Genomic DNA, 25,784 nt, shown 5'->3' on the forward strand with positions numbered 1-25,784 from the left:
CATTTTATTACTTGCATTGCACCAATTTGAAGGCTTTTATTTCTCCGTTCATATCATTCATTCACTTTCCCAGCCCTGATATTCCACAGGTGTACCAAAGCGCTGTTGTGGAAAGAAACTCAGCTGACTGCAGGTAGTTTACATCAACCCCCCCCCACACACACACACACACTTCATACTCAGCTTAAATGCGTACTCCATAAAAGCCAATAGCAGAAATTCGCCTCCTGTCTAAATGAAAGTGTTGCTTTTTTGGTCTCTTGCAAAGGTCACTAGACGCAACTTCTCACATGCGCTCTCACCTCTCTCCAGATGACGCAACTGTTACAACACCATAAAATAAAGCTGACCTCCTGACATTGCTTTTTAAATCGAACTCCTGTATAAATCACCAAGACAAACCGCCTCCTGTCATACCAGAAACAGTGTGCTATATGCCGCCTGTAGTTTTCCAGTAAAAAAGACAGGAATACTTCAAATCATGCACGTATATAGAAAGTGATGAAAATAATCAAGTGGAACTATTACAGAAAACAGAAGTCATTGTAGTTTAATAGTTAAATTCTGAATCCACAATTCGTAAAACTTCAAGTTGAATATTAAAAAAAAAGTCCATATATGTTCCAGGATAAGAAAACACAGAGCAGTCACTAACGATATTATTAATGGTCTGGGCTAAGTTGTCACAATCACAGTATGGAGAGGGCATTCCATTTGTAAGGCGTCAGTTTGCATCTCTCATGACTTGCAAACTATAGACCACAGCTGTCATCGAAGGTCAAAATCCTTTAGTCTGACATCTGGATCAGGAATGGTGACATGTAAAACTATCCTGTCAGTATAGTTTCCAGGCAAATGTGATATCAAAGGCTTCATGCAATATTTGCATAGCAGTTCTCCACGCAGGTTGTCTGCATTTCAGTCTCTGAATAAATGTATGAAAGATATCTTCGTGTATGAGCAAGTCACTGTTCTCAATAATTTTATTCCATAGGCTATCTAAAGTCCTTTTCCTCCATAATGGAGGAGGAGCAATATTACTAAGTGTTTGAAGCTAGTAAGTTGATGTTGATCATGGCTTGGTTGGGATGGACATCAATCGGTGAGGTGGAGCCATACTGGGAAACAGTATTCTACTGTAAGACACACAAATACCAAAGAATTGTCGTGCGTAATGTACTGACATCTGCACCCTATGAAGAACCTGTTATTTTCTGCAAGATATTGCGAGTTTTTAGTTTTCCAGCGGGGGTGATCTTACACCGGACGATAAAGTTCATCTCCCACCTAAAAGCAATCTCAAACATCCATGTTCACAACGGGATTCGAACTCGCGGCCTGACGGAGAGTGGATACGTTACCTACGGCCAAGCAGGCTGGCAAGTATATGCTTTCGTGATAAAGCTTGTATCTACGTGTTCATATGTTGATTTTAAGACGTTAGCAACATAATTTGTTGATAATGGTGCCTTAAAAAAAAAAAAAAAAAAAAAAAAATATATATATATATATATATATATATATATATATATCAACTTTATTTTTTACTGTGATGTACCACTCTGCCATGCTCGTATGTATTTTGAAACCCATTGCTTTTATCCTACCTTTTTTTTTTTTTTTTTGAATTGTCAGTTACATTGAAGATGTAATATTAGTAATCAAGTTACACCAAATATTGCAATCTCTAACTTTCAGAAAAAGAAGCAAACCATCTCTAAAAACTCGCTATCAACAAATTATTAGTAAAGAATGAAAAAGAAAGGTCACCTTTCTTTACCACATCGAGAAAGAAAAGTAAATTTGAAGTGACCCTTTTTCCTTTAAAAGCTTCTCATTTATGAGAGCATTCTGTATGGATTCGACAACCAGTCAAACCATTAAGATCTAATGAAAAGATCCATATTTTGATTACGGCGTTCCGTAGATTGTGGATCACTGATGACAAAAGAAATTAGAAACTGGATATCATACTGGAAAATATCAGAAAGCATTCACAGATTACTACATTTTTTTTTTAGGCGATAGTTAAAATACATTAGAGTCCTGATATTGCAAAAGAGAGAAGAGAAAGTGCTAATTTCAAGAGCAGAATGCAATGTTAAATGCTTCTTTAATATGATAATAGAAGTAAGAACGAACGATTCGTGGACTATTTCTGTGTGTTAGTGGAGCAGGTATATAACACAATAGAACATACTGATAACGACTAGGGCGAGCTTTCTACTGAACACGTTAAAATTCATTGATATACACAAGTTTATACATAATTTTTCTATTTTCTGTTATTTCGGATAATTGTTAAAATACTAAAATCTAAATCTAACCAGCATCTATATTCTAAATGCTCTTCAGTCTCAGAACAGAAACTTGAGAATTGAACACGTACGCAAATGATACTTTTTTCGATTCACCTTTATCGTGAGAGACGAGAAGTAACGTTAAATCCTAATGTTTCAGTTTCTATTAACGCTAAATAGTAGAAATAATTCAATTAACAAGATGCAAGATCAATTAACTTATTGTTATATTAAAGTTAATTTCAGTTAATTGGCGCGATAATGGAATTTAATCAAAAAAATTGTGGAGTAAATTGGCTTCGTACACAGAATGTGTGAAAGTAGCAGTGCATATATCATTACGTACAGAAACGAGCTGGTGTGATTAATGGAATGATCAACCAAAGTGGCTTCTTATGAACTTACTTTTGGTAACGATAAGGCGGCTAATCCTAACTCCATGATCTGCTGTCTGTTAATGCGCGTGCCCTTTAGCGTCTGTCTGTCTTCTGGTCTGTCTATTTTGCAAGAAAGCAGGACCAGAATTCACAGGAGGGGAAAGACCCTCTTTCATTTGTATATAGATATTCGCCTTCTTGTAAAAGGCCTTTTTTTTTCCTTTCTAAACATTAGATTTAAAAGGCGAGGAACTTGCCTTGTAAACAGCATTCGAATCAGTCTTTCCAAACCAAAGAACGGCAGTATAACTGATTACGAGACGGAGAAGCTTCTTCTGTGTGAAATAATTAAATTCAGTCCAAGAATCGTATGTTATTTAACTTTTGCAATTACTATTAGGGAGAAACAGTGAGATTTAGAGAGGAATTTTCTCTGGATGTTCTACCTAGGATTTATACTAGTATACTGGAGAAGAAGCTATATTGATTCGAGACATGGAAATTGACAAAGAAACAATAAGCCAAATTCGTTTTCAAAGTTTGTGTAAAATATTAAAAAAATTTTGCTCCCAACGTATAACAAATTATGAATTATAATAAATAGATAGCAAAAACGTATCGACAGTGATATAAAAAGACGCAGATGGAAATGGGCGTATACTGAGAATGGACAGAAGAGAAATTCCAACGGTAGCTTTGACATGGATCCCAGAAGGGAAAGGAGAAGGCCTAAACATGCCAGAAAAGGAGAGAAGTATGGCTGGTTGGGAGAGCAGCAGAATTAGTTGTAAAAGACAGGTTGACTGGATAAGATGGATCTCAGCCTTATGTGTCACGGAACTCCTAGGTAATACTCGAGAAGAGGCTAAGAAAAATTGTGGAAGGGAATCTTTGAGACAAACAACCTGGGTTCAGGCGAAATAGACCTGTTGACAGGACCAAATCTAAAGACAAATAGTTGAAAAATTATAGGAATATAATAAAGTTCTGTATTTACGTTTTGTAAATCTGGAAAAGGCATATCAAAAGGTATCAAGAGAAAAGCTATTCAAAACGCTACAATTATATGGTGAAAATGGAATATACAGACAACACATTGTCTATATTTTACTTGTAAGTCGGAAGTTAGAACTGAAGGTACATGAAAATGGGTTGATGTAAAATTATGTGTAAGGCAGGGGAGCATATTATCACCACTGTTATTCACCATCTGTGATGGGTTCACATTATGAAGGATAGTAGCATTAAATCTGATATGAGTTGGAAACGTTAATCTCAGCTCTTTATGCAGATAATGCTATACTCTTAAATAAATCAAGTAAGAAGTCGGCAGGATTCTGTAACCAAACTGAATAACTGCCGTAACAAATTCTGGCATCAATATGCAGTAAAGAAAAAAACTGTGCAAACAGTCAGGAATATGGAAAATATCAGCTACCTCCTGAATGGAGAACCTATAGAACCTTTAAAGCATTTCTGTTAATTTAGATACAATTTTTAATCAAATCAAATTTAAATACGGAAACAGAGAACAGAAGCAAAACTTCTATATATGATGGGGAGTCAGCTGAATAAATTTATATGGAATAAAGAGAAATTAATCACTAAAGTAGTTGTATACAAGACATTTGTTCAAACCAGTTTTAACCTATGGATCTGTGAGCTCGGTTAGAAATAAAGCATTTGATCAAACTGGAGATTAGAAACACAAGGGTTTTGAGAAAAATTAGGGGATTGAACAGATGGCATTAATTGAGGAATCATATTAAAAATGAAAATATTAGGACGGAACTTGACATTGTTAGCATTCAGGAAGGCGCGAGTCGAGCTAAGCTAAGGTGGTTAGAAGGGAAGGATGATGGGATAATGACCCAGAGGTCTAAGTGGATTGATGCAGTTATGTCTTAGAAGACCGAAATATAGCATCTAACCGCATTGGAGTCCTGGAAGATGAGACTAATTTGGAGGAAATTCGTTGATAGAAAGTTAGTGAGAATGTAAATTTATGTAATATTGCGTAGTGTCCTGTACATACACTCCCTTGATAGTGCATATCAGAAATTTCATAATAATGATACTCCCCCCCCCCTTTGTAGTGTACCAGAACATCTGTATTAATGAAAGAAAGAAGTATTTTCAAATCTCGTTAGGCAATTTTTAACTTCTCTTATTCCAGACATTTTGAAGGCTTATAAGTAGTAGCATTAAGTTGCTGTCCTTAGCCGAATACACAGCTCTTATCCACTCCAACCAATAGGTGATTAAGTTCGAATACCACTTCTTGTATGGATGTTTTGAATGCCTTGAGGTAAGAGATTAATTTCATCTTCCAGTGTGGGGCCACCACCCTGCTTATTGGAGGCCTGAAGTGGATTGAAAAACAAAATTCATTTTTGGTTTGTTTTGAAGAAGGGTTTCAGGATTATCTAACCTTTGTCCGATCTACTTCTTTTTTTTTATATAGCAGATTACATTAAAAAAGTACGATAGGTTTACAATTTTTCATGAGTGAGATTCAACTAGAATTTTTTTTTCATATTGTTTATGTGATATGTCCGCGCGGTTAGCCTAGTGGCTTTGCGCCTCACAACCATATGCCTGGGGAAGGAGTGTCCTAGGTTCGATTCCCGTCGACGACGTGAAGAGCTTAAGGATCTTCCTCGGCCATAGCCAAGTTAGCCGGTCTTGGGCATGGACAGCAGGGTTTTTTCCCGCCAGTTTATCTAGAGTTTTTCATCCCGCAAACAGGCAAACTGAAACCGTGAACACACAGGCTATAGTCATAAATACGGTAAAGAAGGCAACGGGAAACCACCTTGCGTCACCTATCTCCCTAGTAATCAGTCGCAACCCTCTCAAAGAGAGGAAGCCACAGATCAGATATGTGATATATACTTTTAATACGTGGATCACATCTTGCACTCCAACAACGTGGCATTAACTGCACAATGAATTATATTCAGGAAATTAACAATAATTCTATTGTGTTATTGTAAATAAAACATCTTGCCATGACAAAAACCTTTCTCTTTGTCACATAACATAAAATTCGTAACTTCATTCTTTTGAGCCACTCTGCACACAGTACTTTTGGTTTAAAAATATTAGGAATGCAATATCACAGTAATAAAAGCCTCCATAGCTCAGTCGGATTCAACAATGCCCTTTGGTTGGAAAGACCTGGATTCGAATCTCTTCTAGGAATGTAAAACAACTTTATCAGAGCTTTTCATGTGAAGCCGGTCTCGTACTAAGGTGATGAGTTTTTAATCCTGCATACAGGCAAACCGGCTAGGAGTACCCACGCAGTTTGTATACAAAATATCACCCTATATTGGATAATGATAGGGTGATATTAATATAATATTAAACACTAAAGACTATGAAATTAATGGTTCAGTTGTTGCATGGGTAAGGATCCACCACATTTGTTAATATGAATTTCTCTCCTCTTTCATTCCACCTACCTCCATTCTTTCGATAATTTTCTTCACTTAGTCAACGATTACATTTTCCACCTGTTTAAACGTTCCGTCTCTTTCCCCACGCATAGTGGCACAGGTTTTACCACCGCTGATATGTGGGATTGATATAAAAATATATGTGGTGTGTAAAATTTAGACAGGTTTACATCATACCAGCTGTGGCAACATTATATTGCATTCGCTGCATTAATAATAGTTCTTAACAAAGAAATGACACTTGTTGATAACACATGGCATTTTAGATGCTATGGAAACGATATGGGCGTGTTTCTCTGACATGTACAGAGATTAATTACACACTTAAAATTCTCTTTTTCTAGAAATCTGAATATTATCGAACAACTTACATTCATTCAACATTCTCCTAGCTTTACCCAGACTTTCCAGGTAAAGTAACTTCTTTTTTCTTGTGTATTTATTATTATTTTGCTTTTGCCATAAAAGAAAGAAAATTATATATACAGAGAGAGGATTCAATCCATGATAGCACAAAAGCACCATAAAATTATGGCATAGCAAGCGAACATGTGGCTACCTAGAAAAGAGCAGGCTCCCACGAAGTAGGCTTAGTTGGAACTGTTGATGACAAAAATAAATAAATAAATAAATAAATTCGTATTGTGACATGCTTGAAACTGGACTTCAACTTCCACAACGCAATTTGATTACCAGTCTTGTTAGTAAAGAACAAGCAAACTATTGTTAATTTTTTTTTTTCATGCAGTTTACTGCTGCACATTTAAAATCCAGTAATTTATTCGACTATTGTTTCTTCATCACTTTATACTGCTCATTATTGTAGTTACTGTGTTTCCTTCGATAAAATCTCATGAAGTTGTTTGTAGTTCTCATTCCGAAGTCATTCAACAGCCACGAATTTTGATGATCACTTTGAATTAAAGTACACCGGAATTGCTCTTTTGTATTAATTTCCCATTGCAACTCTTTGGATCATGATATCGGTGTTTTCCACTGGAAGCGTATTTCTTTCTGGGTGATTAACAATATTCATTTCGACACGGAGCATTCCAAAAGGAACATGCTGAACTAATCCATCAGCATGTTCCTTTTGGAATGCCCCGTGTCGAAATGAACAGGCTCTTGATCTTTTACATGTTGCTCTATCAATGATGTCCAAATTTTCTTTAACCGTATGAGTTTTCCACTTTGTAATACAAGTTTCGCTGACTCATGAATGAAAATAATTACTTTTTATCGTCTGCATAATATTTCGATGGCAGATCTTTGTTCAATTTTAATACCCAGACGAATGGCATGATCATCCACGAGGATTTCATTGTGATCTAGGTGAGTCATGGTATTAAAAAAAAAAAAAAAAAAAAAATTATAAATCTTTATAAATGTTGCAATGAAAGGGATTTCCTTGTGAGAGACATATTATATCTGAGTTAGCGTTATGATGTTGTTTCAGGCGTTTGCTTTTGAAAAAAAAAAAAATTGTTGCTTTTATGGAAGAAGGAAGCACCAAAGCAGATAAATATAATGAACATTCACTTTAAAATTCTGCATATAATATAATACAAGTTAGTATCATACGTTGATATGGATGATAACCCAGAAATTGAAAGATGAATGCAAGGTGATCGCTATCTCCCAGAGTGTTCTCTGTTATGCATACAAGTGATGTTTTTGTTAATTTTTTATGAGCATGCAGTGAATGCAGAAAGGATCAATATAACTGGTGAAAAGCTTAATTACTTGAGATTTTCTGGCGACATAGTATTGATTAGTGATAATGTCTGTGAACTACAACAGATGACTCTATAATTTGCGTTGAAAGCAACGAAGCAAGATTACAATGAGTATTAAGAACTAAAGTGATGCTTAATTATTTTGCCAGTAATTGCAATAGTAAGCGTAAAGAAAAGAGTTAAGCATAGGCTCTAAGAGGATTCGTGGTAAATAGCCCATTTCGAAGGAGAAAAGCATGAACCGTGTGCATATACTGCTTCTTTTCCTGAGCTTTTGCTAACAACAATGAAAAAGACTGAACGGATCCAACAACCATTCAGGATTAAAAACATAATGATAAAGCCTGAAATAGTAGTAAGGTGAATGAGCATACCAAATGGAGCAAATGCATAGTAAACAAAAAGTGTAGCTAGCTCAACAGAATATCCTGTTTTATAAAATAGACATGTTATAAGAAAACACAGTATTACGTAATGAAGTTGGATAACCATAATGTACATTCTAATAATTTTCTCAGAATAATTTGTCGGGGGAGGGGATCAGTCTGTCAGACACATTAATATACATTTTCTAATTTGTTAGCCGGTTTATATAATCAGTGCTTATAGGAAGCTTTACAGAAAAATAAAGAGAAGTAGAACTTAACTTCTTGAACTTATTTTTTGAAGCGTTCTACAAGTTGGGAAATGAGAATATCAGGGCGTTTCTAAGATTGTGAAATATAAACGAAGCAGCTGCTGCATTGCCTCACATGTGCACGTTGCTAGTCAGCTGTGGACGCACTTAGACTCCAATTCCACATTTCTGTAGCTAGCTCAACAGAACATCCGCTGTCTGTTTATCGTCAATTACGAGTTTATATGGTAGAGAAGTGAACTACCTGTCAGATAAACTGTCTGCAGAAATATATTAATAATTGCAAATGTGTTTCACGATAAGGTTGCTAGTGGGGAAACACTGAAAAAGAGAGGAAACCCCCCCCCCAAAAAAAAGAAAGAAAAAATAAAAGTCGATCCAAAATTAATTCGAAACTGTTATTAAATAATAGAATATTGCTTCGATTTTTCCATTCTGTTAAAACCAACACTGGTAAGAGAGACTATACGCATTCAATAGGCATAATTATACTATACTATCGCATTTTTTAAAATATTTTATACATACAATATATAAGCACATAATACTGGTTACCTAATCTTTAGTTACGTAACATGACCTTTATTTTTAGTTAATTTTCTCCAAGGGTATTTTCAACGCGAACGTTATACATCAATCGAATATCATGAACAAGCGCAGTCTAGACAGCAGAATCTGAAATGCGATAACAAAGTAAGTCGCTGTTGTTACAATGTAAGCATTAACTGGCGGCATCACAATATCATGGCTGTCTGTGGACCTGCTGTTTCCGAAAATCGCTCCGATGTCTACACATCCTATTTTAATTATGCCTTCGATTAAAGAACCAAAATTTTCACAGAAGGTGACCAGTGTTACAATCTGCATGGTTTCTCCGAACTCTGCGATGACCTTAATTATAATTTAATGGCTTCGAGGAACATCAGTAATAAGGGACCTCTTTGGAAACGATCTTTATTAGAGGAGAAAGTAAATGTCAGCTCCGAGTTCGTTATTTTTATCACTTTATATGAAGATGATGATCGATTATCGGTTAATACATCTAAAATAAGATTCGTAATAATTAGGAGTTTTTGATGATAACGAGAATCGAATGGAGTATTTATTTTTCGTTTGCACTAGAAAATATTAAATATTAAATCAAAATGTTCTGTGCAATGACAAAATAGCAAACTGCTTCTGGTGCTCAACTGTGTGTTTTTGAATATATACACAACGAATACTATTGAAATGAACGCTTAATCGGCCTGTGATTGGATAAATATGAATATATTCATATTTATCCATTTTGCCTTTCCCGGTTCAGTGTTTTCAACAGAACTGAAAATGAGGACATCGGCGTTTCTCCAAATCTCGTTTCCTGATTTTTTTTTCGGTCAAGTAAGATCTCGTGACTACTCCACATTTGTAAACGGTTCGAATGAATAAGTAAAGATGTCAGAGATTAACCAGTATTAACATTGTCAAATAAGAGCGAAACACATTTTGCAAGTCGTGTACCATTCTCGAATCATACTTGCCAGACAGTACGCGAAACTAAAAGCAATGGGATTGTGCACATTATAGACAAAATGCCTTTATTGAAATAAACTAATAATGTATTGTTCTGAAGTACTTAATAGCAATTACTTTGGCCTTGAAACGAAATAATTGTTTCTGAACAACGAGTCATGGAAGACTACTAATTTCTGGTAGAAAGTTAGTGGTATTATGCTTCCCCTTCTCAAAGTTTTAAAGTAAATTCCACTAATGAAGTAGACCGTCTTGAACATGCCTTAATTCTATTCTATTTCATCCTGCCAGTTGTTTCATCCGACAGGATATTTTCATATTCTAACCAAGATTTGGGAAGTGCATGTTCTATGATTATAAAATAATTCATTGATGAGTCCCCCCGCAAAAGATTTTGAAATGTCCATAGCACTTGGCGTGGTGGTATAAGGGTTGCTCTAAAACCAAACATGGAACTTTTTCAGGTCACTACGGGTCTCCGATATGATGGGGTCTCTTATACCGGTTAATGGAAATCATTTATCATCTAAACATTCATGCCAACGGTAGAATTCGAATCCACCACATATAGGCTGGAAAGCGAAGACTCTTTCACATCGGCCTCAATGTAACTTATCCGTTCCTCGCGATCCCTTTCCTTGATCATATTATATTTCTGTACATATAGGGTGGAGGAGGCATAGGGCTAACCACCTTGTCTTCGAGGCGGTCGCGGTTTTAAATCGTAATAGGGCCATGCCTAATACGAACGTAATAGGCCACGAGGCCCAATATACGTATAAGGAGGATATAGGGTGAAGAAAGTATACTAATAGTCGTTTCCCGTGAAATATACAAGAAACCACCATGAAATAAACAAGCAAATGATATGATTGCCCGTGATTGATCAATGACTTTTTTTTTTTTTTTTTTTTTTGTAGGCTTTGTTGTCATGGGAGCGTAATGCTGATGAAAAGAGGGAAGAAGCAGGAGGAAAAAGGGGTAAACTCTACTTCCTCATTCGATCAGTTAACCGACATTGTGGAAGATTAAGGGATCGTAGAATTATTTTAATAGATGAGGTGTGTTTTATGCCATTTATTCTCAAGAAAGGTTGTAAACCTATAAGCACATTTAGTATCGCGGTAAGCTAAAGGTTAGATAATTCAGAAACACTTCTTTTGGACCAAACATAGTGCTTCTTCAAGCTACTTTAGGCCCCGGTAAAAGGACAGCGATCTCTCACAAAGGGAGATGAAATTTAAAGCCCGCAAACATCCCATTCATCCCACGATGAGTCCTTAGACTTATTGGAGGTGTCACGTAATAATAACCATGTCGCAGCAGGATTCGAATCCACGGTCTGTAGATTGGAAGAATGGAGACGCTCTCCATTCGGCAAATAAGGAGGGTAATTACGAGAGGGAACGCTCAGTAGGCAAACAGCTTTCCCATGCGAGCGAAGCATGCATGGGAAAGAGCTATCCCGTCATTAATTAAATATACCAGCACTGTAAAATAAATCAAAACTACTATAAAAAGACGGTAAATAATTATTTACCTACTTTTTATTATAATTATTCAAATACACTACTAAAGTATACACTGATTCTCAAACTTTTGTGATTTGCCTATTTATTGTATTACGAATAACCATTTGCGCCATCTCCAGTTTTTCCAAATATAAAAAGATGTTACATAACTTATAAAATGGAGAGTAGAAAATTACTTGCTATTACAGCACAGGTAAATGCAATAAACGCTAATCGCTAAAGATTTTGAGAAATATTTAGGTTTAAGCGATGGAATTGAAGTCGTATAATAAATCCGTTCTGCTAACAAAAATTGTTATATATTGTAATTTTAAATATGCTAACAAATGAATAAAAAGAACTTATGAGATGCGTAATAATAAGTTATATAATTTAACAGTAACATTGTTTGTCATTCAGCTTATCTTTTCGTAATCATAAGATGCTATTTTAAGTTCTTAGAACGTTTCCTTACTCACGTGACGATTGTTGCATTATTTCGCTTGCGAGTGATAAGAATTTCATTCATTTGAAATACTAGGAAGCTTTCAGAGGACTTATGTCACATAGAGCACTAGATGTCGCTTGCTTTGATTTAATTCGATCGAAACTTCTTTCCCACTATTAAGATAGGAAATATTTAGTTTGATTTGGCGGTGTGTAATAAGTTTCATTGTTATTAAACAATGTAAAGTAATATGAGCACGTGAATAAACCGTGGACTTCAACAAAGTAAAAAAAAAATGAATCATCGAAAGATTATGAACTGCCTAAAGATAATCAAAACTATCATTTTAAGTTGGTCGGGTGCTGGAGTAAGTGGAACCGCTACTGTTGCCATTTCTTTCTTGTTTTCGCTTCCGCCTGTTGCGCGAAAAGCGCGCACATTCTGTGCAGTGTTTTTACGGGCAGCAGCGGTAGCTGCGCAACGTCACTGAAAACGAGGCTGCAAGCTACACTAAGATGGCGGGCTGACTTAACGCACATGTCTTCCCGGAGCTTTAAACAAAGGGATTTAACGCTGCCAGGTAGGAATATATATCTTCAAAGCTATTGATGGATATGTATGATATCCAGTATTACTCAGAGGGTGTGACACTCGACTGTAATTAATCAGAGTGGTTTTAAAAGACATTTGCGACTTTGACATTTCAAAGCGTGCGCATGTAGTTCCTTTGTCACTTGATCTGCAATATGGCGTTGGGATCATTTGCCTCGATCCGGAGGTAAATGAATCAAATGTACCGCCAGTGGTGCTTTAATTGCAATATTACAATGCAGAGAATATTAACGCGAGGAATTTGTATGGAGCGTTTAGCGTTTGGGTAAATTTCTAACGGTGTTGTGCAGTCATATGGTATAAAAACATCTTGTTCGTTTCGGCAAATGGAGTTTTGTCCACGTATTTCTGTATATACTTGTAATCAGCTGTGAGACAGAGAAGCACCACGTTTGTTCTTGACATGCAGTTTTTTGGGTTGATTTATGTTTACCACCATGTGAGATATGCTTAAGTGTCTGTAGTCCTTTGCTTAGTTTGTTGCTCATGGAAAAATAACACGATCCTGCTGTTGTGTTTTGGATATGAAGCTCGTCAAGTATGTTCGCAAGTACTCGAACCAAAATTGAATCACAGTATGTAACTGTCTCAGAAAATGCACATAGTTTACATATTTGATTAAGCTATTTGCAGTTGTCTAAAAAAAAGCATTAACTGGTTTTATGCTTATCTGATGTTAAGTTTTTTTGATTTAGTACTATCGTACTTATGAATAGTACAGTTGTGGTCGCACTGCTATTGACGTTCGTCGAGCGGTATTTTCTCCTCTCGTTATACTCTTAAAGAAAGTTGTTTGCGTTGTCGGCAAGAAAATTAGAGTCCAAACTTCATTGTACCGTAAAAGATATTACTCTCAAAACTAGGGCTGTCGAATTAACTTGCACTGGATGTGTTATTTTGATTGTATGGAGTGTTTGAAAATTTTTCAGCGTCGCGATTATGCAAGAAAGTAAAAAATAGAGTAACGAAGTAGCCCTGTGGTTTGTATTTTCCTTGTCAATACGCAGTTTCAAAATTTGACTTAATAGTTTAACTATTGTCCCCTTACACACCGATTTAATATTTTCTATTTGAAAGTAACTCCTGAAAGTGAATATTCACTTTCAGGAGTTCCTTTGTTTTATTCAGAGCTGAAAATTCTTTGAAAATCGGGTTTGAAGATTAATGAGTTTAAAGGATGACTGATATTCGTCTTTCTTTCCCCCTCCCCCACCTGATAAATTCCGTAGCCTCCATACTGTATTTTTTTTTTTTTTTTTGTAATACAATAATATGCTGCTACAGTTGATTAAAGAAATAAATTTCCTATAATATTAAACAGTGGTCACTGTCATTTTAGATTTTATGTGCTTTTGATTTAATTGGCTTTTTTTAAATTTTAAGTTCTTGCATCAAATGGATGCCTGTGTGTATCATTAGCTTTTTTTTTTAATATGTAGAGAAAGTTCATGCCCATAGCATGATTTTAAAGTTATTTTTTAAATACCAAGTTGACTTATCCAGTTAATATAGAGAACAACTTGTAAAATAGTGTATTGCATATTTATTCTTCTATATAACAATAGATACAGAGCTCATTGTGAATTTCAAAACCTCAGAAATTAATGCAATTTGCATCAAGCTTACAAGTTTCATATTAATTAATGTATTATAAGCTGATTTAGCTTTTGCATTTCTAAAATTCTCTCTTTGTTCTGAGACAAAGGTTAAATTACTCTTTTTTATGAATATGTTGGTTTATTTATTCAGTGAGCAGAAAGTTTCATTGTTATTCTGGAGAAGAAGAAGAAGAATATGGTGAAGAATTAAAATGCAGGACTGGGTGCCAAATTTCTTTTGTCACTTATCGCTATTTTGCTTATTTGCATAAGGAGTACCCCTTGTATTATGTCATTTGGCTTTTTTTTTTTTTACTGCAATTAAATTAAAACATTGATATGTATTTTGAAAACATAAAAAATTTAAAAGAAAAGGAATAATGTTTTTATATGCCTTTATAGAATCCTCAACATTAGCATTTTATGGTACAGCATCAGAGATATATTGATAAAAAGTGTATGTATATATATATAAACTGAACTTTAAATTATTAAAATGAACTATAAACCATTTAGGACTATCATTTGAATAAATACCATTTGAATAAGCTATGAAGATGATACTTAGTCGAAATGGCTCATACTCCATACTTCCATTTTTGTTCATCCTTGATACGAGACCATTATAAAATCACTATGCATTTGTCAGTTTTTAGTTTGCATATCCTTAATTTCCATATTTTTAGCTTTCATATATTTTTATCTCTATTTTACCCTCTCCCCCCCCTTTTTTTTTTTTTGAAAAAAGTCAATGTATTTATTCAATATATACTTTTTATCAATATATTTGTCATGCTGTTCTATAAAAAGTTAATATTGAGGATTCTATAAAGGTATGTCAAAAATTATTCCTTTTCTTTTAATTTATGTTTTCAAAATACATATCAATGTTTAAATTTAATTGGAGTAATAAAACCAATGACATAATACAAGAGGTACTCCTTATGAAAATAGGCAAAACAGCCATAATATTAATAATAATATTATGGCTGTTTTGTTATTATTACTGATATTATTATTATTAATAATAATAATAATAATAATAATATCAGTTTAGAGGAGTAACATGAAAAATATTCCAGAAATAATATTTAAAGCATATGTATTTTTGAAACTTGGTTACATGGATGACTGCATGAAGCAGTGTGGGAAAAGAGGTTTATTTATTAAAATAATTGGAGCTAGTGATTTGTAAAATATCCAACTACTCTTTCATTTCAGATTACAAAACTTTATTTAGATGATAATGATAGTTTGCAGTGAAAACCTTAAGTAACATATTCATGTTTGCTGTAACTTGGATGTACATGAATATCACTACCTGTATTCAGGTTTGGCATATACTTTATAGTGTGCATGAATAAAAATATGCAACACAAGTATTGTAATGTATTATCTTTTGGTGAATGAAGTAATTGCTAATGCTGGTTTTAGTCACTCAAGAGAGTATAATTATCCTTTTGGAGGAATGAAACAGGTATCTTGCCTGTACAAGAGTAGAACACTATTTTATTCAGAATACACACAGAGAGAGAGGTTCAAAGACACTTTTTGCCAATCCATAATTAATGTGCCATAATAGCCTCAACATATTTGTTATTTAGCACATGGATGAGGAAGCTAACATCATCATCATCATCCAAAGAATGTTACCATATACTCTTTTTTATTTAACTATTTAATAATTACATGTGACTAATGGAATCATCAACCCACTTTGTGCAGTTTGAAAAAGTACAACAAATGTACTGTTATTGTGTGGCCTGTTCACAAATATGTTCTATAAAGAGGCAGGGTGTGTAGGGAATTATATCTGAACTGTTTTTTATACCATTATCTATAATATTAAATTAATTATTTTTAAAAAAATCTGAATACCAAAAAAAAACACCAAAATCTGTGACAAAAGTCAATGCACTAGCATTTTGGCGTATATAATATATTCAGCCTTTTTAACATACGGAGTGATTACACCCTGAATACACGACTGATGTATAATTTATGAAAACTAAACCAACTTTTATGATGACATACAAACTGACTTTTTATATATATATATATATATATATATATATATATATATATATATAAGTCAGTTTGTATGTCTGCAGAGTTGCACTGTTGGATGTATTACTATAAATTTTTGCATGATGTGTTTTAGTCAAAGACATATGGATCCAAAGTTTTTGTCCTGCATGGTAGTAGGAACGTATTGTAGCAGAATATCAGTATACTTTCATTTTTAGGTGGTAAGCTATTTTTATCACCCAGTGAAAAAATACAAAGATTATTTCTTGACATTGAATGAGGCATGAGTTATGTAGCTCATTATCATTAAATAGATTTACATAATCACTATACAGCAGTTTATAAATCTTAAATAGTAAAAAAAACAAACAATTTATCACAAACAGAAAAAAAGAGTGGATTGGGATAAATTGATTAAAAGAAGCTAAGCTAAAAAAAAAAGTCACTCTTGTTTTCAGAATTTTCTTTTAAAAACAAGAACTTCAGTTTTTTTTAAATTGGTAATTTCTCAAATGTGTTGGATTTAAAATTTTTTTTTTTTTCCAGTAAAATCTGTAGAAATTTTCAAAATTTTGTAGAAAAAAATTCTGGTATATTAAATTAGATTAACATGAACTACTGCAGACAGTTTTTAATGATGGTAGTACAATAGCCCTCCTTTATCCATCAGGGAGGAGGAGGATACATTCCAAGACACCAGTAGATACCTGAAACCATGGATAGTACCAAACCCTGTACATACTATGTTGTTTCCTATACATACATACTTATAATAAAGTTAAATTTATAAATTAGGTCCAGTAAGCAATTACCAACAATAAGTAATAATAAAATAGAACAATTATAACAATGTTCTGTCTACTGTAATAAAGGTTATGTGAATGGAATCTTAGCAATCTCAGCATATGATTTTTTTTCTTTCCTTATGAAGTCGAGAACTTTCATCTTTTCACTTAAAGGAAGCACTTTATGGTTTCTCTTTGTATATATATATGAATTGCCAGCATCACTAAATAGCTCGAGTAAAATGAGGGTTACTTTGAATACAAGCACTGCGATACCATGACAGTCGATCTGAAAACTTGAGATGGCTACCAAGTGACTAACAGGTGGGTAGTGTATACTATACAGCATGGATATGCTTGGCAAAGGGATAATTTATGTCCTGGGTGAGATGGTTGCAGAATTTTATCATGCTATTCAGAACGCCATGCAGTTTAACACTTATGACTTGTTTATAGGCCACTTAGTCTATAAGCCTGGAAAGGAAGATGACTTATTTATTTCTGGAATTTTCCATTTAATATTTTCAGACTGGGGTTGACTGCAAGTAACTGAAACTGCGGATAAGGGGCGACTACTGTAATTTTGTGTGACTCCTCACATGCAGTTCTAAACCTCTAGTACATTACACTTCTAATAGTTGGGCAGTATTCTCCCACTGAAGACTCCTAAACATTGCCCACAGCAGGATTTGTATCCAAAGCCTTAGTTGGAGAGCAGGTATGCTATCCATTCAGCCAACCGGGTTGGCTTTGTTTATATTTAGTTATACAGTTAACTCTTTATAGTAGACTCAGCAGAAGGAATAATTTGGCTACAGTGAATTTCTTTTAGCATGGCATTGTACCTGTGGAGTTTTGGTCAGTACTTTTCGGTAGTTTGTTATAGTGAGTTAACTGTATATGTTGTCCTGGGGTTTAATGAGAAATTACTCTGTGTTGTCTTCCATTATATCTTCATTGGACCCCCCCCCCCTTGCATGTGGATGTTTCGTGTACTAATTTGTCAGTTTCAGCTTTGCAGAGAAGCATATATTTCTGCATTTTCCCTGTAGATTCTATCAAAAGCATCACTTGCAATAAATTTTGCTGTCTATTAAATGTAATCATAAAAGACATTCTGAAATTTTGGATAAATTAATGCATCCATTATTATATATCATGAACAGATAAAATATCTGTCAACATCTGTATTTGTTTTTCAAGACATATTGACAATTTGTCTGTACATAGTAGGCCATATGTATTTCTTGCATTATTAAATTCATCAAACTCAGTTCAAAGGACTCCATTTTTTGACACGTCTCTACAATGTGGCTCTATGGACACAGTGTCTGCTTATTTTTCTTTCATTATGGCAAGTCATGACCGTATGTTGGACATACTTTCACACAGGATTAAATGAAAGAAAACAAAGTAGAAACAGTGTACTACATACATATCATTACATGTCTAAGAGACTAGTTTGGGAGACAGAATCAGCAACAAAACACTGCAAACCTTCAAAGCATGGTCACATTAATTTATCCAAAATTTGGGAGACTTACTTTAAAACCCCTTCAGCCTATGTAGGCTTATATCTAGTATTAGATGCCATTATAGGACATTATTTCTGTATTCTCTTGCAATTTGAATTGTACCTCATTTCTTCCACTGAGGAAGTCTTGTTACTGTTATGCAAGAAGATGCCACATAAGCTTATGTTCAATCTTTCGGCTGACAAACTTCATTTTCTTTTAATTAAATAAAATAAATCTAGATTATCACAAAATTCCATTTTTAATTTCAAAATTTGAAGCCAACATTTTATTTCTATTTTGGATAAATTAATGCATCCATTATTGCATATCATGGAGAGATGATAATAATCTGTATTTGTTTTGTTTTTTCAAGACATATTGACAATCTGTCTCTATATAGTAGGCCATACGTTGGAGTGGTTAGCGCATCTGCTATCCAGCCAAAAGGCTGTGGGTTCAAATCCTGCCATGAGCATGGATGTTTGTGATTGTCTGTGAAAATACTAGTCGTGGTGGGCAGTAGATGGTGTAGATGATGATGATGGTAGTTGTGGTTTGCTGTAGTTGGTTGATTGAGTGGTGGAGATGGAGAGTTGTGGAGTGGGTGCCCTCCCTTGATGAGTCTTTGGACTGCTTGGAGGTGTTACGTAATAATAATTTCTTGAAAAAAACAAACGTATGTTCTAGTAAAAAAAAATAGTATTTGGAGATAAGATCCAAATGGTTAAATGCTGTTTAGATAAATTCATACTTTTTATAAAATTAATTCCTCCTATTCAATCAGTTGTGGTTTACTTATATAACTTTATAGAATAGATACTTTCATCTGATGACAATTATTTCCTATCCACATCAGAAGCAGAGGGTTTATAATCCTCCATTATTACTATAATATCTTGGAGTGCTGTCTAAAGAATGACACTAGTCCAGTGGCATAATTTTAAGTTTGTGTGCAATATTAAATGTTTTTCTTTCATACAGAACATTCAGATACGTAGTTCAGATACAGAACAGAACTAATAATCTCTTGCATATTTTTTCTTCTCTTGAAATCGTTGGTTGCTTCAGCTGTAATAACAACAGCATTTCCTTTCAATCTAGGATTCTTACATGGATGTAACAGGACAAAGGAATTATTAATGCCAGTTCAGATGAACATTGGCCATGTTAGTATTGCAAGCAGTGGAAACTGAAAAGCTGTGTGAGTGGATGGAGTGAATTGGTAAGAGATGGATCACTAATCAACCTAATTGCTCTCTTCTGTATTGAGTCAAGTATTTTTAGGGAGCTCTTATGGACACTCCCCCAGGTGTGAGAACAGTATTCAATAGTAGATTTGTGATTTATATATACAATTAATTAAGTATACCCTATTTGATCACAAAAGAAACGAAGAAATTATGAAAGAATTAAACCAAGAACCAGTAATAGAAAAAATTAAAAAATATAAACATAAATGGATGGAACATGCTCAAAGAATGAAAACAGAAAGATTACCAAAACAAGCCTTCAAGTACAAGCCATTAGGAAAAAGAAAACCAGGACGTCCTCTTAAACGATTCAACGATGACCTCTAAGGCCGGAACAGGCCATGCTAGGCCTAAATCCTTGATATGCACGATGATAATGATGATATACAATTAATACCTGTTCAGAGGGTAAAGTGATGTCTTGAGTGAAATAGAAATTCAAATTTTTTTGGAAGCCAAGAAAGCAATAATTCTAATGAATTTGTACTAAGAAAGAGGTTGGTTGGTAGAGTAATCCCAGGAGGAGAGAGATTTCATCTTGTATAGAGATTTGAGTGTTATCGAGAGCAAGACTGCAAAGAAATGGTTCTTTGTGTATGTGTGTGTGAAATAAGGCAGAACTAATTTTCTAGCATTGAAATTGACAACTGTCAATTTCAATGCTAGAAAATTCAATTCTTGAAATGAATCCATTTCAAGAATTGGTTTGAAGATCAGAATTTGGGGTTAGTAAAGGTTGCTGTTCTGTAGGTTGTGGTGGATTTTGTAGCACATGGTTTGTCGAATGAGAAATTGTAATGTGCTGTGAACAGCAAAGGTTTGTATTGGGTTTGTAGTCAACTGGAGTAGGTCATTGATATATAGAAGGAAGAGAATAGGTGAAAGAACAGTCCTTTGGAACCCAGCATTAGTTGCATGGTCAGAGGATAAGGAACCATCACATATAGTGTGTGTGTCCAGTCAGAAAGCTAGCAGTTCAGTTGTCCAGTCATGGGATAGGCCAAATGATGGGAGCTTACTTAATAGACCCAGATCCTGTCGAAAGCCTTGTATATATGAACAGCGATCACCTGAGCCTTCAAAAATTTTTCCAGTGTTTGTCCAGAGATGAGTGACATAGGTAAGCAGATCCCTTATTGATCAACAGTGGCAGAATCCATACTGGCAGTTGTTTATAAGTTGAGTACATTTAAAGTGACAAGAGTTGAATGTTGGTCTCTATTACCTTAGAGAAAACTGAGGTAAGAGAAATTGGACAGGCATTTGATCATAGGAATTTGTCACCAATCATGAGAATAAGTTGTATATGGGCTAATATCCATGCTATAGGTTAGATACCAGTGGAATAGGAAAGCATAATAAGTCAATACAGAATGGAAATTAATTCTGAAGCACACCTTTAGAATGATTGGAGAAATGCCATCAGGACCAGGAGACTTTCTTTTTTTTTTACCTGATTTAAATAAAATTCCAAATTAATTAGATAAATTAGAAATGCCCTCCAAACAGTTGCCCTCACAATGTCCTGTTTGACTTTTTTTTGCTAGAAAGGTCAAAGAGCAGATTGTGTGGTGAATGGTTGGAGACATTTGCTTAGGTCAGTCATGCAGGAATTAAAGAACTAAGAAGCCAAGAGGTTGGCTTTTTCTGTGCGGTGATAATGCATTAGAGCTGTCTGAACATAACAGTGGTAGGAACAGTGATGGAAAGAAGTTACAGCTTGGCTTTGGCAATAGACAAGAAGGCATGACTGCAATTTAGACAGGATGTAAATTTCCTTCTTTTAGCTCTTTCAAAATCCATTTTGTGGATGAGTTGATAATTCTCTTGTAGCTATTCCATGTTTTAGTATAAGCAGTAAAGAAAGATGTTGGATGTGAGAGCCAGTTACATGGTCAATTCTTCACTTGTATAGCAAGGCACATTTTGAAAAACCAGGGCTTGAGAACTGGAAACATTTCCATACCAATGAAGGCTATTTCAGTGACACATTCAGTATGCATATTTGAGTCAGAAAGTTGGAAACAGTATGCCAACCAAGGAAATGGGGCATGGAAGTTGCAAAGATTGGCACTTGGCATTTTTATGCTATACAACACATCAGATAGGTGCTATGTTCATGTTGCTCCATGAGCAAAGAGATCAGTACAAGGTTATGGTGTGAATTACCTAAAGGACAAACAACATTCACAAGACTCACTAGTAAGGAAGAGGTCCATGGCATCTGGAGAGCTTAGGGTTGTCTGGTATTTGAGTGAGCAGGTGAATGATTTGTGTAAGGTCATTAGTGATAGCAAATGTCTCAGCCTCTCTACCTCCCAGATCTGTGTAGTTGAAAGAGAAAAGCCAGTTGGAGTTGTGAACATTAAAATTCCCAAGGAAGATTGACCTCACTGAATTTAAGTTTGTTAGGAAAAGCATGTGAGGTTTTGTAGACGAGGTGGTAATGGACATTTATTGAGGTTGGAACTGAAACCGTATTTTGAAGTGGATCCGGAAGGTTTGCTATTGGCTACTTGGGCCAAGCATGTTCCTCATGCAATGTCTGAGATTTGGTTTTCAGAATGGCTGTTAGTAACATCTATTTTTCATGCTAGCATTTCTTGTAATTGGCAACCTTGTTTCTCTAGGGTGAAGGTGAGATCTGGATAGGCTGATGCACATGATGGAGTAGTACCTTTGAATGTATTATTTACAGCAGTTATGAGCTATCTGCTCATTAGCATGTCACAGGTCACTTGAACCAGCCATAGGAAGTTTGTTCTGTCTCTACATATGCACATGGGTTTGAAGTGGCTTCACCAAACCTTTTTTTTTTTTTTTTTTTGGCAGGGTTGAAGTCGCACTTTTGGCAAGCTTCTTAATGTCTTACTTTAGTCTTACTTCTTAATGTCTTACTCTATTTCTGAGAAGTACAGGATGACTGCAATATTTTTATTTACTTATTTTATTTATTTTTTTCTATTGAATCATGCACTGCTGTTGTATGGAACTTGGTATTTTTATTGATGCTTATGTTATTGTATGGGCACTGGTCTTGAATCACTTTGAGGTTTCTTTCTGTTGTATCAATATTGTTAAAGAAAGTCTCCTTAAGAGTCATAAGGCACTATTGAAGACTGTTAGTGTGCTTGCTGAGATTTTAATAGTTGTTTAACGGAGTGTTTGGTTGTTGAATGCTTGTCTGAGGTAGTGATACCCAAAGCACTTTGACGTTGCTGGGCTTTGTTGCCACAAGTGCTTTTTTTTATTATAAAAAACCTCTTTTTTTTTAAAAAAAAAATTGGAAAAATTTGTAATTAAAAGGATATGAAAAGATGATTAAATAGTTACTCATAGTGTCATAATCTTTTTAATTTGACATCAACTAAATATAGCAGGTGACAAATACATTGGACAAGGGAGATGCATATACAGTAGTATGTTTTAAATTTTGCAAAAGCTTTCAATAAATTATTGCATGACAAGCTACTAGTTAAATTGGAACAGTGGGATTGGGTAGTGGATTGCATTGGATTGGAGATTGGCTGTCTGATAGGTATTAGCAGGTTGTGTATGGAGGAGTGATATCTCAGAAGAGGAAAATCACTAGTGGCCCTAGGGTTATGTTTTTTTTTGCGGGGGGGGATTATTTAATTTGTATGTAAATGACATTTGAAAGGATTAATATACAGTTGTTTGCAGATGAAGGAAAGTTGGGGAGAATTATGAAAAGTAGACTAAATGTTATATCTTTGCAAGAGGACCTAAATGGACTCTCTGAATGGGCAAAGTGTGTGGCGATCTCAGTTTAATAAAGCAAAGTGCAAGGTTATAAAATTTGGGAATCAAAGATGGGATGCAGAGTATAAGATTGGCGAGGAATATCTTAGAGGAGTTGGAGGAGATGAAAGATCTGGGGGTAGATGGTGAATATGGACTTGAAATTTCATGGACATTTTGCTAAAACTGACAACACAGTGGATTATGGAAATGATGAGGAGAATACTGACAGAAGTAAGGATATGATTCCATTGCAAAAGGCTTTGATCAGACTGCATATGAATTACTGTGCACAGATTTAGTTACCTGGCTTTCAAAAGGATGATGAGTTGTTGGAGAGGGTTTAGAGATGATTCACTGTCAGTTTTTGGTCTCTGGAATGTAGAGTACGAGGACAGATTGAGAGAATACAAATTGCAGAACCTAGTGGACAGAAGGAAGAGGAGGGGACACAATTATGTTCCCTGTCTTTCTCTTATTAACTTCATGCTACTAAAACACAATTCTTTATTTTCCTGTGGTCAGTAGATAAAAAGTTTTTGCCTCTTCCTTTAAGGAACAACTTGGCTTGGAATAGAAAAGCCAGTTTGGTTTCATATGAACTGACAGATGGTTGATTGTATTTGAAAAATTCCACTGGCAGCATGAGAATCAAAGGAGACTAGTTATCATTTAATTGATCATTATTGCTATCTGTCTTATGGAGGCAGGAACTCATACTGTCACCCACTTTCCTAGTACTGGCTTAAAATGTTTGAGTGTATCCCAGTTCTTATCCCCATAAGAAGGTGTGTGTTTTAAGTATATTCCCAAGTATATGTTTCCTCTGCACACCAGTGACCGGACATAGTGTTAGTTCGGTTTCTCCATTTGCCACATCACAGTTCTGTGGTTTTATGTGCATTTAGTTTACTCCTGAGGCTTCTTGATGTTGTTTGTATGTTACAGAAATCTTCCTCTTTGCAGGCTATAACAATAACATCATCAGCATATCTGTCAGCGTTATGGCTTGGTAGGAAAGTTTAGGATGCTTATTCGGCAGTGGTGCAAAGGAGACCAGAATGAGGACAGCCTTGTTCAATATGCTAGCTGTATGGTAGATATGGTGAGCATGTTGTTTATCTTCATGCCAAAGTTAATACTGTATAGATATTTAGATAAAAATTAGAATAGCTCTGGTGTCTGTATTTTATTCAGAGCAGGTTTGAGTTTGTTGGCAATGGCTTTTGTCAAATCATGTAGCATATTGTGAAGCTGTTTTTTATGCTGCATCACAAATGCAAGTCTTTTTGCATCAGAGGATTGTACTGGTGCCTTTGATGGATGTTGCGTTAGCCTTGTATATGTTTGTATAGGATTGCAAGTTATATAGGAGGATTTCATCATGATTTTCCACTATCTGTTGTTATAACAGAAATAGTGTTGGATTGTTGTTGTTGGCATTTTTCCAATGAAAATACTTTGTGGGTGCCTCTGTGAAATTCATATGCCTGCGATGTGCTCTTATTACAGCTCTTCTTGCAGATTATTCTAAATTTGAACATATGATGGCGTCTAGGGACTTGTATTCTTCAGTCTGGATGGTGTGATTGCTGTTGCTGCTGCAAATGTCAAACTATATGCTTGATTCAGATTCCTCTGGTGTCTATACTTTTGAGCAAATACCTTAACTTTAAAGAGCGACTACCAGTTATAAATTGGTTGGGAACTGGATATGTCTCTGATGACAGTAGTAATGTAGTTTCTGGAGCATTTGATATACTCAGTGTCCTGTAGCAAGATATTATTCAAGATCCAGCTTTGTGTCCAGTGTGCCCAAGGATAGAGATGCTTTAGAGAATGGAATCATGATCTGGTGCATGAGATGTAAAATATGTGATGCTCCTTATAAAGGGCATTGTGCACATGGATATACCTATCGTGGCATGCCTCATAAAGGGCCGTGGTAGGATCATCTTTGTCCTTCCAGGAGAAAACTTTTTCATGTGGATGTAGTTGTCTGAAGATATCAGCCAGCTTGTAGTTATTGATTACATCCTGAAGAAGTTGATGTTCCTGGCATTGATGTCTGTCCTTTGCAGTGTTGAAAATTCTGCCAGTGGTATGAGATGGTACTCATTAACATTGCTGATTTTGAGCAAACTCCACTATTTGCACCACAAGCTGTTTGTTCATCCTGTGTGTGTACATACACACTGCTTGGACAGAAGTCAATGGACACAGAGTGTTAGCAACAAACAGCCATAGCAC

General features: G+C 35.1%; 1 protein-coding gene across 2 annotated transcripts in view; it reads left to right on the top strand.

The window, feature by feature from the left end:
- Positions 1-25,784, top strand: part of LOC150100241 (protein brain tumor-like) — a 59,133-nt gene that overhangs the window by 3,143 nt on the left and 30,206 nt on the right. The window contains exon 1 of one of the 2 annotated variants that reach the window (XM_090402595.1): positions 12,248-12,562. The exons of the other annotated variant lie outside the window; for it this stretch is intronic. The gene's annotated coding sequence lies outside the window, so the exon portion shown is untranslated. Of the gene's footprint in view, positions 1-12,247; positions 12,563-25,784 lie in introns of those variants that run through there. 2 annotated transcript variants of the gene reach the window in all.

Source organism: Typopeltis vanoorti, chromosome 13 (genome assembly GCF_054136105.1).
Source record: "Typopeltis vanoorti isolate ZY-2024b chromosome 13, IOZ_Tvanoo_1.0, whole genome shotgun sequence".
In the NCBI taxonomy this organism is placed as follows: Eukaryota; Metazoa; Arthropoda; class Arachnida; order Uropygi; family Thelyphonidae; genus Typopeltis; species Typopeltis vanoorti.